Here is a 13,954-nt window from a genome sequence, read left to right as displayed (position 1 = left end):
CAAGCATGAAAATGTTTTTTAAGATAACAGAACAAACAAATTTTGTTTATTCAGTACAGTATTTGTCCTGAAAAATTGAATGACCATGCCTGCGCAGGCTCGGAAATAAAAGAATACATTGCAATGCACTAAAATACATTACATCATTGGGGGAAGTTGTATTCAGTCTTATGAGAATTTTTGTAACTCTAGAAACCTATTTGTTTTCAATATGAAATTAGCATGCAAATAAAAACGTATAATCTTTCGTCTGATATTTTCATTGTGTGTACCAGGCTGTAGAAACAAATTTCAAATCAAAGCCACTTTGTGAAATAATTTTCCCCTTTGTTGTAGAAGGAGGTGTTACCTTTTCTAATTTAGCATACGAACAAGAACATTTATAAGCTTATGACTTTTTTTTTTTTTTTTAAGGGAGTACCCAGGTTGCATTGCCATCCCTGCCCATGTTTGCTTCACCAGAACAGAAAGGGCCTCACAAGGCAACAATAAATAAATACATAAATAAACAGGCCTGTCTGTCCTCCTTTTAACTATACATAATGGGAATAGGGCAATAGAGGGGATAAATATGTGGTTCTTTGGGGCACACAACTTTACTGTAGAAGTGATGCATTGATGAACTGCAAACAAATATACTGTACCACCTCAAAATAAGAACTATGATTTGGGGGGAGAGTGAGCAGCCTTTGGCTGTAGAATTATACACTACATTTTTGCTGTTGCCTGCCCTTCCCCTTCCTTGTGGAACTGTGGATTGCCTATGGCCTCAAAATGTTCTCCTCCAGCTATGCCTCTAGTGTAGTGGATCCTTGCATCATTAGGAAATGCAAAAAAAGAGGTTGTTGCAGATCAGTTCCTCAAAATGGGGCATGTTGGGTTCTCTTGTATTAGGGAAGGGTGAGAAGCTCCCCTTGAAGTGTCCCACAAATGTTCTTCTTCTCGCCACCTCCACCACCATTCTTCCTCCCCCTCATGGCCAGCACCCTAACTATCTCCTCCTCCTCCTCATTACTTTTCCTCCTTCTCACCACCCACATCCTAACTTTCTCCTCATTGCCAGCACCCAAACTCTAATCCTCAACACCAGAACCCCAACACTTCTCTTCCTCAAATTCCTCCTGCTGCCTCAAGCCATTCCATATGCTGGAGAAAGGCACTGATAGCCTTCTGTACAAAGTAATGAGAGCTGGCATAAAGCCTGCTGGGCAAAATAATGGCATTGAGTACCTGATACTATGGTGTAGCAGAGGGGTGAAATGGAGTGTTTGGCAAAGCAAATATAAAGCCATACTAGCCATGCTGCCGATTTGTCTCACCGAGTTGCTGCTATCACTGAGCTCTTTTGTAAACAGTCATGTATTTCCTAATGCATTTGGCATCAAAATGACTGATATGATGTAGACAGAGGTTGCAGATGACAACAGTGCTGTCAACAACAGTTTCACTAAAAAGGCCCACACTGCAGCCCTTTTATTATTTGCTGCCGATTCAAGTGCTTGTGTACTGCTTGTGTACTGTCCTGATGTTAGTCAATTTCTACCAAACACATACCTAAAGTCTTGATTTTGAACATTTTGTAAACAATTGCGAATACAGGGATGGGAAGAGGGTCATGGAAAGTGAGGTGGTGATTTTGAAGGGTCTTTGTGTACTCGGTTTTGATATTTTATTTTTATTATTTAGGACAATGCAGAAAAAGATGACAAACCATACTATTAGCTGAAGTGTTACTGGACAGTTTTAGGCTTTAGCTTTATTTTTTTTATAACAGTAAATTATTTTTATATCTTTTAGATCTGTTGTTGCTACTACTTCATGGAGCAGATGGTGAACGCAGATGGTGCGCTCTTTGCTAGATGATAATAAATGGGATAGAATCCTAGGAACAAAGAACACTGAGGAAAAATGGGAGCTCTTTAAGAACCTGCTAAATAAAGGTGTTGGCCAGTGCATTCCAACAGGGAATACGTTTAAAAGAGCTAAAATAAACCCTGGGTGGCTAAACGCCAATGTAAAAATGCATAAAAAAATGAAAGAAAAGGCCTTCAAAAAATCCAAGCTGAGGGGTCATTGGCAGCATTCCAACATTACCAAGAATGCAATAAGAAATGTAAGAGCGCAATCAAGGCAGCTAAGATAGAACACAAAATGAAAACAGCAGAAGAGAGTAAAAAAAATGGCAAGAAATTCTTTAGGTATATAAATAGTAAAAAAATGAGACCAGAACATTTTGGCCCCATAAAGGACGATGAAGGGAATCTGGCTATAAAGGACATGGAGAAGGCAAAGGTTCTAAATTCATTCTTCTCCTCAGTCTTTACAAAAGAAACAGGGGGATACAGTTACCTAGACTGTAACGTTAATGTTAATAACACGTCACAGGAAGCACCCTCATGGTTGACAGACTCAGAAATAGACTTGAAAAACTTAACATAAATAAGTCACCGGGACGAGATGGCTTACACCCGAGAGTCCTTAAAGAACTCAACCAGGTTATAGCCAGACCATTGTTCCTAATTTTATGTTCCTAATTTTATGGATAGTCTACTGACGGGAATGGTACCAGCTGATTGGAGAAAAGCCAATGTGGCATCAATAATCAAAAAAGGGCCGAGATATATCCCTGGGAACTACAGGCCAGTTAGCCTAACATCAATAGTCTGCAAGCTATTGTAGGGGATGATAAGGGATTACAGTATATACAAGATTTGAGTAATGAAAATGGTATCATTAGTAGTAATCAGCATGGATTTATAAAGAATCGTTCTTGCCAGACCAATCTATTAACCTTCTATGAAGAAGTGAGCTGCCATCTAGATAAAGGAAGGCCTGTGGATGTGGTGTAGCTGCATTTTGCAAAGGCACTTGATAGAGTTCCAGATAAACGTTCCCCATAAACTGGCTTCAGGGGCGAGTCCAAAGGGTGGTGATAAATAGGGAGTACTCAGAATGGTCTGGTGTGAAAAGTAGGGTCCCCCAAGGATCTGTCCTGAGACCAATCCTGTTTAATTTATTCATAATCGATCCAGAGGATGAAATAAACAGCTCAATCTCAGTATTTGCAGATGATGCTTAATTAAGCAGAGCAATAACTTCTACACAGGATGTGGAAACCTTACAAGAATACCTGAACAAAATAATTGTGGGCATCCACATGGCAAATGAGGTTTAATGTTGGAAAATGTAAGGTGCATTTGGGTGCCAGAAAAAAAAAGATGGAAAAGAACCTGAGCGTCCTAGCAGATGACAAGCTCAGGAAAAGGCATGCAACGCTAAGCTGCCGCAAGCAAAGCCAACAGAATACTGGCATGTAAAAAGAAGGGGATTCATTCTAGAAATAAAATAATAATTCTCCAACTCTACAAGACTCTGGTCTGGCCGCATCTCGGGTATAACGTCCAGTTCTAGTCACCGGTCCTCAGGAAGGATGTGCTGGAACTGGAGAGAGTCCAGAGAAGGGCAACAAAGCTAATAAAGGGAATGGAGGACTTCAGCTATGAGGAAAGACCACAAGCATTGAACTTATTCTCTCTGGAGAGGAGACGCTTGAGTGGGGATATGATATCAATGTACAAATACGGTACTGGCTACCCTAGCATAGGGTAAAACTTTTCAGTAAAAGGGAAAATAAAAGGATACGCAGCCATTCGCTAAAATTAGAAGAGAAACAGTTTACCCTTAAACTGCGTAAAGGGTTCTTTCCCGTCAGAGTGGTAAGGATGTGGAATTCTCTTCCACAAGCAGTGGCATCAGCAGGAAGCATCGATGGTTTCAAAAAACTATTAGATGGTCACCTTAACAACCACAATATACAGGGTTATACGATCTACTATTACAGGGTTATACAATCTACTATTGACAGCAACAACACACACTCATTATAGGTTGAACTGGATGGACTGGTGTCTTTTTTCAGCCTCACTAACTATGTAACTATGTACTTCCATCGTTCAATTCAGGACTATTACTGCTGGATTAAAAATTAGGTAACACAACTAAAACTAAAAAAGTTTTTTTTTTTTTCAGGTTGTAATCAATCAGATTGGGGGAAAATACCACTGTATTTAAGCTACACAGTTATGTAACAGTAGACAATCCTTTACACATGCAAAATGCTTCACCAGCTAATTATAGGCCTGTACCATCACTTAATTCAGTCTACAAAATCTTTATGAAACTCTTAGCTGATAGGCTATCCAAGCTTCTTCCCTGGCTTATATCAGAGATTCAGTGAGTTTGTTCCCACCCAACAGGCAGGAGGTAATATTGGTGCACGAGTGACCTGGTTGATCTTGTGAAAAAAAAACAACACCCCCGCTCTTTAGTTGCGCTTAGATCTTGTTAGAAGTGGGCCATATACAGTATGTTTTCAGTTTTGCAAAACTTTGGGTTCGGGAGTTCTTTTCTTTAAGCTCCTAAAGCGTTCTATTCTTCTTCCACATCTCAGGTCAAACTGCCTAAGACGAACTCTACCCCTTTTCCTATGTATAATGGAACTGAACAGGGATGCCTCCTATCACCCCTTGTATTTATATTATATTTGAAGCCTTTGGCTGTAGCCATATATGCTCACAAGGATTGCCATGGAATTAAAATGAGACATAAGGGGTACAAACCCTTTCTCTTTTCTAATGATATTCTACTTATTCTTGCATAACCTCATATTTCCCTCCCAAATCTAAAATCAAAAAATCAATACAATATTTATCTGGGTATTTTTAAAGTGTTATAAAAATAGGAAGATTTCTGGGCAGTTCCTTCTACAGCCCTAAATTTTAATTACACTGTTAATGTGATATTCGCTTTTATCTGTATCACACATACAGTATATCTTTTAGAGATACCTAAAATCAACTGACTCCTGCTTATATACACAATTTTTTAATAATGAAACCACTTGCCAACCGCCCACAGTTCATTTAGTGCAGGCGGCACGCACGGCATACTGGATTATTATTATCATTATTATTATTATACAGGATTTATATAGTGCCAACAGTTTGCGCAGCTCTTTACAAAGTAAGGGCAAACAGTACAGTTACAATACAATTCAATACAGGAGGAATAAGAGGGCACTCCAGCTGGGGGATCATGTGATCTCTGTGTAATCACATGATCACAATGAATTAATGATTTTTTTTCATAATGGCTGTGTTCCCTATAGAGTGATACTCTGATTGGACCACAGCAATCAAATGGTATCTGGGCCAATGACAGTTCCCTGTACCATGTGATTAGCTATATCCAATCAAAGATCACTAGTATTCACAGCTTTTATAAATGTAACCAATTCATGACATTTCAAAACATTTCAGCTACAATGATCATCATTGTAACAGCAATTAAAATGTAAAAAAAATATATACTTATTTTAACATACTGTCACCAGTCAGTATCCCTGATCACCGCCACACCAGTTAAATGATGCTGTACTGCACTGGTGATAAGATGTAAAATGAATGTGAAAACAACTATTTTATATCTTCGTTTTCCAAAATATTGTGCCAAAAAATACAACTTCAAAAAACTTGTCATGCCTCTTACTAAATACCTAAGCCTACTTTACAAAAAAAGGTTTGGTGGCAATTTGCACTGTCCTGGCATTTTAAGGGCCTCAAGAAATTAGATACCAGTACATCAGTACATTAGGATTGATCAATTTTGAAATATTTATACCATAGTTTGTAAACACAATAAGTTTGACAAAAAACAATTTTGAAACATGGTTTCACAAAGTATATATTATTTATATTAAATCTCAGCCTCAAATCTTATGATATTGTTAAATTTTTTATATCTCATGGATCCTTTCATTAATAAATGAACTCATCAATGCATCCTGACATGATGGCTTATATTTTTTTGCAGCGTTCATGCATATAATCAAAAATCAATTGTTTATGTCCTTAAATGCTTTCTCTCTGAGGAGATAGATTCTAATGGTCAAGCTATGATCTATTTCCAGAGGACATGTGAGGTTAGTGAACTTCTTGTTTTAATAACTCACAGTACAATATGAGTCACGGTATAACTTGAAGGAACTGTCAGGGACTAAAAGTACAGTATATAGCTGGTGTGTAATTTACCAAGGCAGCGAAAATGAATGCTGTCAGCTTCTCCAGAAGAGAGGAACAAAAGCTGTCAAACACTTTGAGAAAGTAATATATCACTAAAGACAGTTAATCTGAAATATATGACCCCTGGTGTCCAAGAGTTAATAGCATATTGCTTGTCAAGCTCTGATTTTACTGCACTGTTTGTTGTACAATATTCTGGATGGCTATCATTTACATATTCATTTACCAGAGAAGATAATACATATTTGCATTAGCTGAATAGCAGATCAATTTGTTGTGTATTCTCTAAAGCTCCCACATACTAAAATGGAAATCATTTTGTTATATTTTAGCAGTGGTGTATTTCCTATTACTTTACACACTGTAGCAATGCAGAATACACAGAACATGCTATAGGTGGAGCAGCATGTAGGGGGTTATCTGAGTTACTACAACCAAAAGCAGCTGCAATTTATGTGGGTATCAGTGGCGTAGCGTGGGGGGTGCAGGGGGGGCCGGCCGCACCGGGCGCAACATCTGGGGGGGGCGCATCCGCTCCGCAATGTCATGTCAGATGTCACTCACTCTGTAATTGGCTGGCCGCCGCCCGCTGAGCCTACTCTCGACTCTGCCCCTGGCTCACTGTCACTGTCACTGCTTCGGCTTGGCAGCTCCACTCGGCTCCCCAATCCGATCCAGCTGGCGTCGCCCACTGTGGAGTGGTGGTGGGGGGAGACAGGCCAGGCGTGCGCCGTGCGGTGCGTCGATGGACTGGCTGGGGGAGGGACTAACCAGTGCAGCGGCCGCCCAGCGCAGCGCGGGAGACGGGGAGAGAAGAACCACACCAGGCCAGAAGAGCAGCAGAAGAAGCCAGCGCGGCGAGGAGGAGGACGACAGGACAGGAGTCACAACAGGACAGTCAGCAAAGAAGGTCGGTCAGACGAGGCCAGAGAGCCTGGTGACAGTGGTGCTGCAGCAGCCAGGAGGAAAACCTAGCCTGGGGTCGGTCGGGACAGGTGTAAAAAAGGTAGGAGTAGTGTACTGGCTCTGGCTGTACTAGTCACTGTCTGACTGAGTGACTGTGAGAAGACTATGTAAAGGGGATCTATTTTAAGGGGAACCTGGCCTGCTGTAAGGGGGGAGATCTAAATGGGGAACGGGACCTCACCTCACCTCACCCTGGCCTGCTGTAAAGGGGGATATATATGGGGGACCTCACCCTGGCCTGCTGTAAGGGGGGATCTATACGGGGGACCTGATCCTCCATATAGATCCCCCTTACAGTAGGCCAGGGTGAGGTGAGGTCCCCCATATAGATCCCCCCTTACAACAGGCCAGGGTGAGGTGAGGTCCCCCATATAGATCCCCCCTTACAACAGGCCAGGGTGAGGTGAGGTCCCCCATATAGATCCCCCCTTACAGCAGGCCAGGGTGAGGTGAGGTCCCGTCCCCCATATAGATCGCCCCCCTTATAGCAGGCCAGGGTGAGATGAGGTCCCCCATATAGATCCCCCCTTACAACAGGCCAGGGTGAGGTTAGGTCTGGGGTCCCCCATATAGATCCCCCCTTACAGCAGGCCAGGGTCCGGACCTCACCTCACCCTGGCCTGCTGTAAGGGGGGATCTATATGGGGGACCCCAGACCTAACCTCACCCTGGCCTGTTGTAAGGGGGGATCTATATGGGGGACGGGACCTCACCTCACCCTAGCCTGCTGTAAGGGGGGATCTATATGGGGGACGGGACCTCACCTCACCCTGGCCTGCTGTAAGGGGGGATCTATATGGGGGACCTCACCTCACCCTGGCCTGTTGTAAGGGGGGATCTATATGGGGGACCTCAACCTGGCCTGCTGTAAGGGGGATCTATATGGGGGACAGGTCCCCCATATAGATCCCCCCTTACAGCAGGCCAGGGTGAGGTGAGGTTCCCCCCATATAGATCTCCCCTTACAGCAGGCCAGGGTGAGGTGAGGTCCCCCATATAGATCCCCCCCTTACAGCAGGCCAGGGTGAGGTGAGGTCCCCCATATAGATCTCCCCCCTTACAGCAGGCCAGGTTGAGGTGAGGTCCGAGGTACCCCATATAGATCCCCCACTTACAGCAGGCCAGGGTGAGGTGAGGTCCCCCATATAGATCCCCCCTTACAGCAGGCCAGGGTGAGGTCCCCCATATAGATTCCCCCTTACAGCAGGCCAGGGTGAGGTGAGGTCCCCCATATAGATCCCCCCTTACAGCAGGCCAGGGTGAGGTGAGGTCCCCCATATAGATCTCCCCCTTACAACAGGCCAGGGTGAGGTGAGGTGCAGGGTCCCCCATATAGATCCCCCTCATCCTGGCCTACTGTAAGGGGGGTGATCTATATGGGGGGCCTCACCTCACCCTGGCCTGCTGTAAGGGGGATCTATATGGGGGACCTCACCTCACCCTGGCCTGCTTTAAGGTGGGAGATCTATATGGGGGACCTCACCTCACCCTGGCCTGCTGTAAGGGGGATCTATATGGGGGACCTCACCTCACCCTGGCCTGCTGTAAGGGGGGATCTATATGGGGGACCTCACCTCACCCTGGCCTGCTGTAAGGGGGGATCTATATGGGGGACCTCACCTCACCCTGACCTGCTGTAAAGGAGGATCTATGGGGGACCTGCCCTGGCCTGCTCTAAAGGGGATCTATGGGGACCCTGCTCTAAAGGGGATCTATGCAATAGATTCCCCCTTTAGAGCAGGATCCCCATAGATCCCCTTTAGAGCAGGCCAGGGTCCCCATAGATCCAATTTAGAGCAGGCCAGGGTCCCCATAGATCCCCCTTTAGAGCAAGGTCCCCATAGATTCTCCACTTTAGAGAAATGTCCCCATAGATTATATGGGGACCATTCTCTAAAGGGGGATCTATGGGGACCCTGCTCTAAAAGGTGATCTATGGAGACCCTTCTCTAAAGGAGGTTCTATGGGGGACCCTGCTCTAAAGGGGGATCTATGGGGAACCTGGCCTGCTCTATAGGGGGATCTATGGGGGACCCTGCTCTAAAGGGGGATCTTTGGGGACCCTGCTCTAAAGGGGGATCTATAAGGACCCTGCCCTAAAGGGGGATCTTTAGGGACTCTGCTCTAGCTCAAGTGCTAAATTCCCGTGCTTTAGGGGGCGCAAATTACTTGCCTTGCCCCGGGTGCTGACAACCCACGCTACGCCACTGGTGGGTATTACTATTTTGCTAGATTATGTTTACTATAGTCATGTTCCAAAATGATTTACTGTTGTTGCCCCTTCTCTGTTTGATTATCTTCAAGACATATGAACATGGAAAGCCCTGGATGAAAACCATCTTAACTGCATGTGAACTTTAGCCATGCATTATCCAGTCCAGCATTTAAAAGGAAATTTGTTGGGCACTTCTGCTGGGAAAACAGTCTACCAGCTAAATCTTGATAAGGGAAGAAGGAAAATGGTGGTGGATGGACTTACAATGCCATGCAAATGCACCACACCAACTGGTAGACGCAGTTCCAACTATTAGGCAAGGAAAGGAAAAAGGTGCCTCTGAGTGCAGCTCGTGACACTTTATTGCACACACAAAATTGGCAAACTTACAGGATAAATAGCACATATCGTCATGGCTCGGGGTCTCTTCCTGATCCTGCGACTCATCCTTCCTCTAGCTGTCCGGAAGCAGAGAGATCACATGGGTGGAGGAGCCTTCATACTTTTCCACCCAAATCCCAGCATACCACATCCAACACACCTTATGGTAACTATGATAAGGTTGGAGCCAAACACTCTATCCAAAATACATCCACCTTAAAGACCAGGATACTCTCCAACACCATTAACCATTCCACGTATAAGTGTAACACCCTGAATATAAGAGATAAAAATAAAAGTAACAATACATCAGATTCCCACACACATGAGAATACATCACAAGGTGGCAAGAAATCTTCGTCCAAGTGTCTTGCTAGTGTCAGACACAATGTAGTTCCTGTATCTGAACCTGTTAATAAACCAGGTAATAACAATAAAATATGTCCTGTTAGATCAGATACAAGATCTAGGGGCCTTTTACATTGTACTATGGCCCAGGTACAGCCGGCTGAATTTGTTCAGACCAACTTCTGGCCCCCCTACTAGTGACATGATTAACAATCCCGTGGTCTCTTTTTTAGGACCCAGCCTCCTACCGAATTGGCCACTAAAAAGAAAACACAACATAGAGGCCATAGGGGAAGAGGAGGTAGATCTAAATCCTCATTTAAGGAAACCACGCCTTCTACTGTAAAGATATATAATTTACCCTTATTTAACCTTAAATCGGAAGATGTATCTATACTCAGTCGTGGCCTCACGTTTGCACCATATATTAAACCTAACCCTTTTCAACTTTTTAAAGATCTCAACAGATTTGTACGTAATTTGACCTTAAAAAGATATTACACCATCAAATCTTTAAAAAATAGCCATAATATCACAGATAGTAGTGAATGCTATTCACAGCCTTCTACTAGTGATATTGATAGTGATATAGCTCTTGCTATGTTGGAGGAACTATACATACAATGTTCCCCATCATGGGACCATGATGATATGTCTGGGGATGAGACATTTTTGTTTACTCAACATCTTATTAGTTCTCCCCCTATAAAACATATCAGGGAAGTTTACTAGGGAAGCCACGACCATAGCTAAAATGGCTTATAAGAATAACATTATCTCTAAATCAGAAACTTCTTCCATTATTAACCACTTGCCGACTGCCTAACGACTATTTACGTCGGCAGTCAGCCCCTCACAGGCAAAGCGACGTAGGTCGCTAGCCTGTGAGGCTCTAGGGAGCGAGCGCACGCCGCTGGAGGCGCGCTCCTGTTTGCTCAGGGACCCTCCCCCCCGCGCGTGTGAGCAGCGGACCCGATGTCCACTGCTCACTCGCGTTCGCCGGTTACACCGGGAGAAAGGCAGACGGCTAGTGTAAACAAAGCCGCCTGTCATTCTCCCCTGTGTAACAGCAGAGATCATACGGTCCTGCTATGTAGGACCGTAGATCTCTGCTGTTACACACACAGCCACATCCAATCACAGTTAGAATCACGCCCCTAGGGACACACTTAACCCCTCCTTCTCAAATAAAGTTAACCCCTTCACTGCCAGTGTCATTTTTACAGTAACAGTGCATATGTATAGCACTGATTACTGTAGTAATGTCACTGGTACCCCCAAAAGTGTCAAAAATGTCAGTCAAGGGTCCGATCTGTCCACTGCAATGTTGCAGTCCCGCAAAAAAATCGCAGATCGCCGCCATTACTCGTTAAAAAAAAACAATAAAAATGACAAAAATCTTTCCCTTAGTTAGTAAACGCAATAACTTTTGCGCAAACCAATCAAAATACGCTTTTTCGATTTTTTTTTACCAAACATCTGGTAAAAAAGAAAAATTGGCCAAAAATGTTAAAAAATTTTGATTTTTACATTTTTTTGGGCGGGAATTTCATATAAAAAATGTGAAAAATATTGTTATTTTTGCAAAATTGTCGATCTTTTTTTGTTTATAGCGCATGATCAAAAAATCGCACAGGTGATCAAATACCACCAAAAGAAAGCTCTGTTTGTGGGAAAAAAAGGACGTCAATTTCATTTGGGTACAGCGTCGCGCAATTGTCCGTTAAATTCACACAGTGCTGAATCGCAAAATAGGCCCTGGTCAGGAAGCGGGTAAAATCTTCCGGGGCTTAAGTGATTAAGGAAATCTTTCACACGCCATATTTCTATCATCTTCCCAAAGTACATAAATGTACTTCTAACCCCCTTGGTAGGCCCATAGTGGCAGCTATGGAGAGCGTCACAAGCGGTTTCTCGCAGTATGTTGATACGTTTTTACAGCCATCGGTGCAAAATCTGCCATCATACATCAGGGATGGTATCCACCTTTTAGAATTACTTACCCTGTATTCCTGGGAGCCCTTGTACCTCTGGGTGTCATTTGATGTGCAGTCTCTCTACACATCCATACCACATGAAGTAGGTATGAGAGCCCTGGAATTCTTTTTCAGTAAAGATCCTGCCATCAACCCTTGACAATCTTAGTTCATTATGGAGGCTACAAGTTTTTGCTTAACACACAATTACTTTCTGTTTAATGAGCAGTATTGGGTGCCAATTTTGCCCCCTCTTATGCTAACTTAACGATGGGCCATTGGGAAACTCTCTATATCTGGAGCAACAACCCCTATATCCCACATATTGTATTTTTCAAGTGATACATCAATGATATTATTATTATCTGGAATGGAGAAGTCTCCAAAGTCGAACGCTTTCTAGCACATTGTAATAATAATGATATGGGTCTGAGTTTCACTTCAGTAGTTGATAAAGACCATCTAGCTTTCCTGAACCTAGATTTATACCATGATAACCATTGTCTTTTAGCCAGAAATTACACTAAGCCCACAGCAGGAAATTCCTTTTTACACTATAAAGTTACCACTACCCACGTTGGCTAAAAAACATACCATAAAGCCAATTCTGCAGGTTGAGACACAATTTTATAAAAACTACAGATTATCAAGAACAGGGTGAAATCATGAAGAAAAAGTTTTTGGACAAGGGTTATCCGCTTGATCTCGCTTGATCAAGCTTATTCCCACTATATCACTTTACCTAGTTCCATTCATATATCTATAAGAGAGGGCAGATCCGATCTGAGATTCACTACGCAGTTCCACAATCGCCATCTACAAATAGAACATGTAATAATAAGTAAACATTGGCCCTTGCTACTTCAGGATCTCAAGCAACAGTTACCCAGTAAAACTAGATTTACTTACAGGAAAGCCCCAACATCAAGGCCAAAATAGCACCTAGTAAGTTGAGGGTAAAAAAACCTCAGTCACCTTCTCTGCAATTATTTTCCACTACTGGCATGTATCAATGTCGAAAACCATTATGCTTAACTTGCCAGTTTGTAACACATGGTAAAAGGAATTCACCATTAAAGGAACCACATATAGGATTAATGAATTTTATACCTGCTCCTCAGACTTAGTAGTCTATTGTCTCGTATGCCCATGCAGCTTGCATTATGTGGGTAGAATCATACGCGCATTGCGAGCAAAATTCGGCCAACACAGACGATATATTGAGGAGGGTAAAGATATACATAGCGTTCCTAGAACATTTTTTAAAAATCACGCTAAATCCACCAAAGGTCTGTGTGTGTGTGGGTTATTGAATCAATCCAGAGAGGTCTTCCTGCGGCAGAGAGATTCCAGCGGTTCAGTCAGAGGGAGACCTACTGGATATATGCCCTGGATGTACTTTCACCAGGGGGACTTAATGAGGATCTTGAGATTAATACTATCTTGTAACAATTGGTTATACTAATGTTGTGACTTCACTTTCTTTTTTATTTTATTATTTAAATATTTTTTCTTAAATATATATTTTTTTAGGTATCTACATAATGTATAGTCAGTAAGGCTTGTTTTCAAGCCCACAGACAACCATAATACGTTTTTGAGTATTATATATATATATTTTTTTTTTTTTCATGTTTTTTAGGTAATGGTCCATTTAAATATGTATGGAACTTATGTACTAAACTTGGATTTTTTAATTAATAGTTATGGGGTTGTATGTTTTTAAAAATGTATTTAAAATGTTTTTTATAATGTTTTTATACAATGCGGTTAACTTTTTATTTTTCTTTCTAGACTGGGCTTGTCCTGCTCCTGTGTCTCGCCTCCCACCGACTGTACCGTCTTTGCTAGTCTTGATTTCCCGGTTTCCAGTTATTTTAAATTCCCTGTGTCATTTTTCTTTCACCATCGGTCTGACGAAGGAGCACTACTGTGCATGCTCCGAAACGCGTTACCACCCCCCCACGTCATTACGCGCCGTGCGGTCC

The sequence above is a fragment of the Pelophylax lessonae genome, assembly GCF_965119305.1.
Source record: "Pelophylax lessonae genome assembly, chromosome: 5".
In the NCBI taxonomy this organism is placed as follows: Eukaryota; Metazoa; Chordata; class Amphibia; order Anura; family Ranidae; genus Pelophylax; species Pelophylax lessonae.
The sequence above is the reverse complement of the archived record's forward strand: the minus strand, read 5'-3'. Positions refer to the sequence as shown.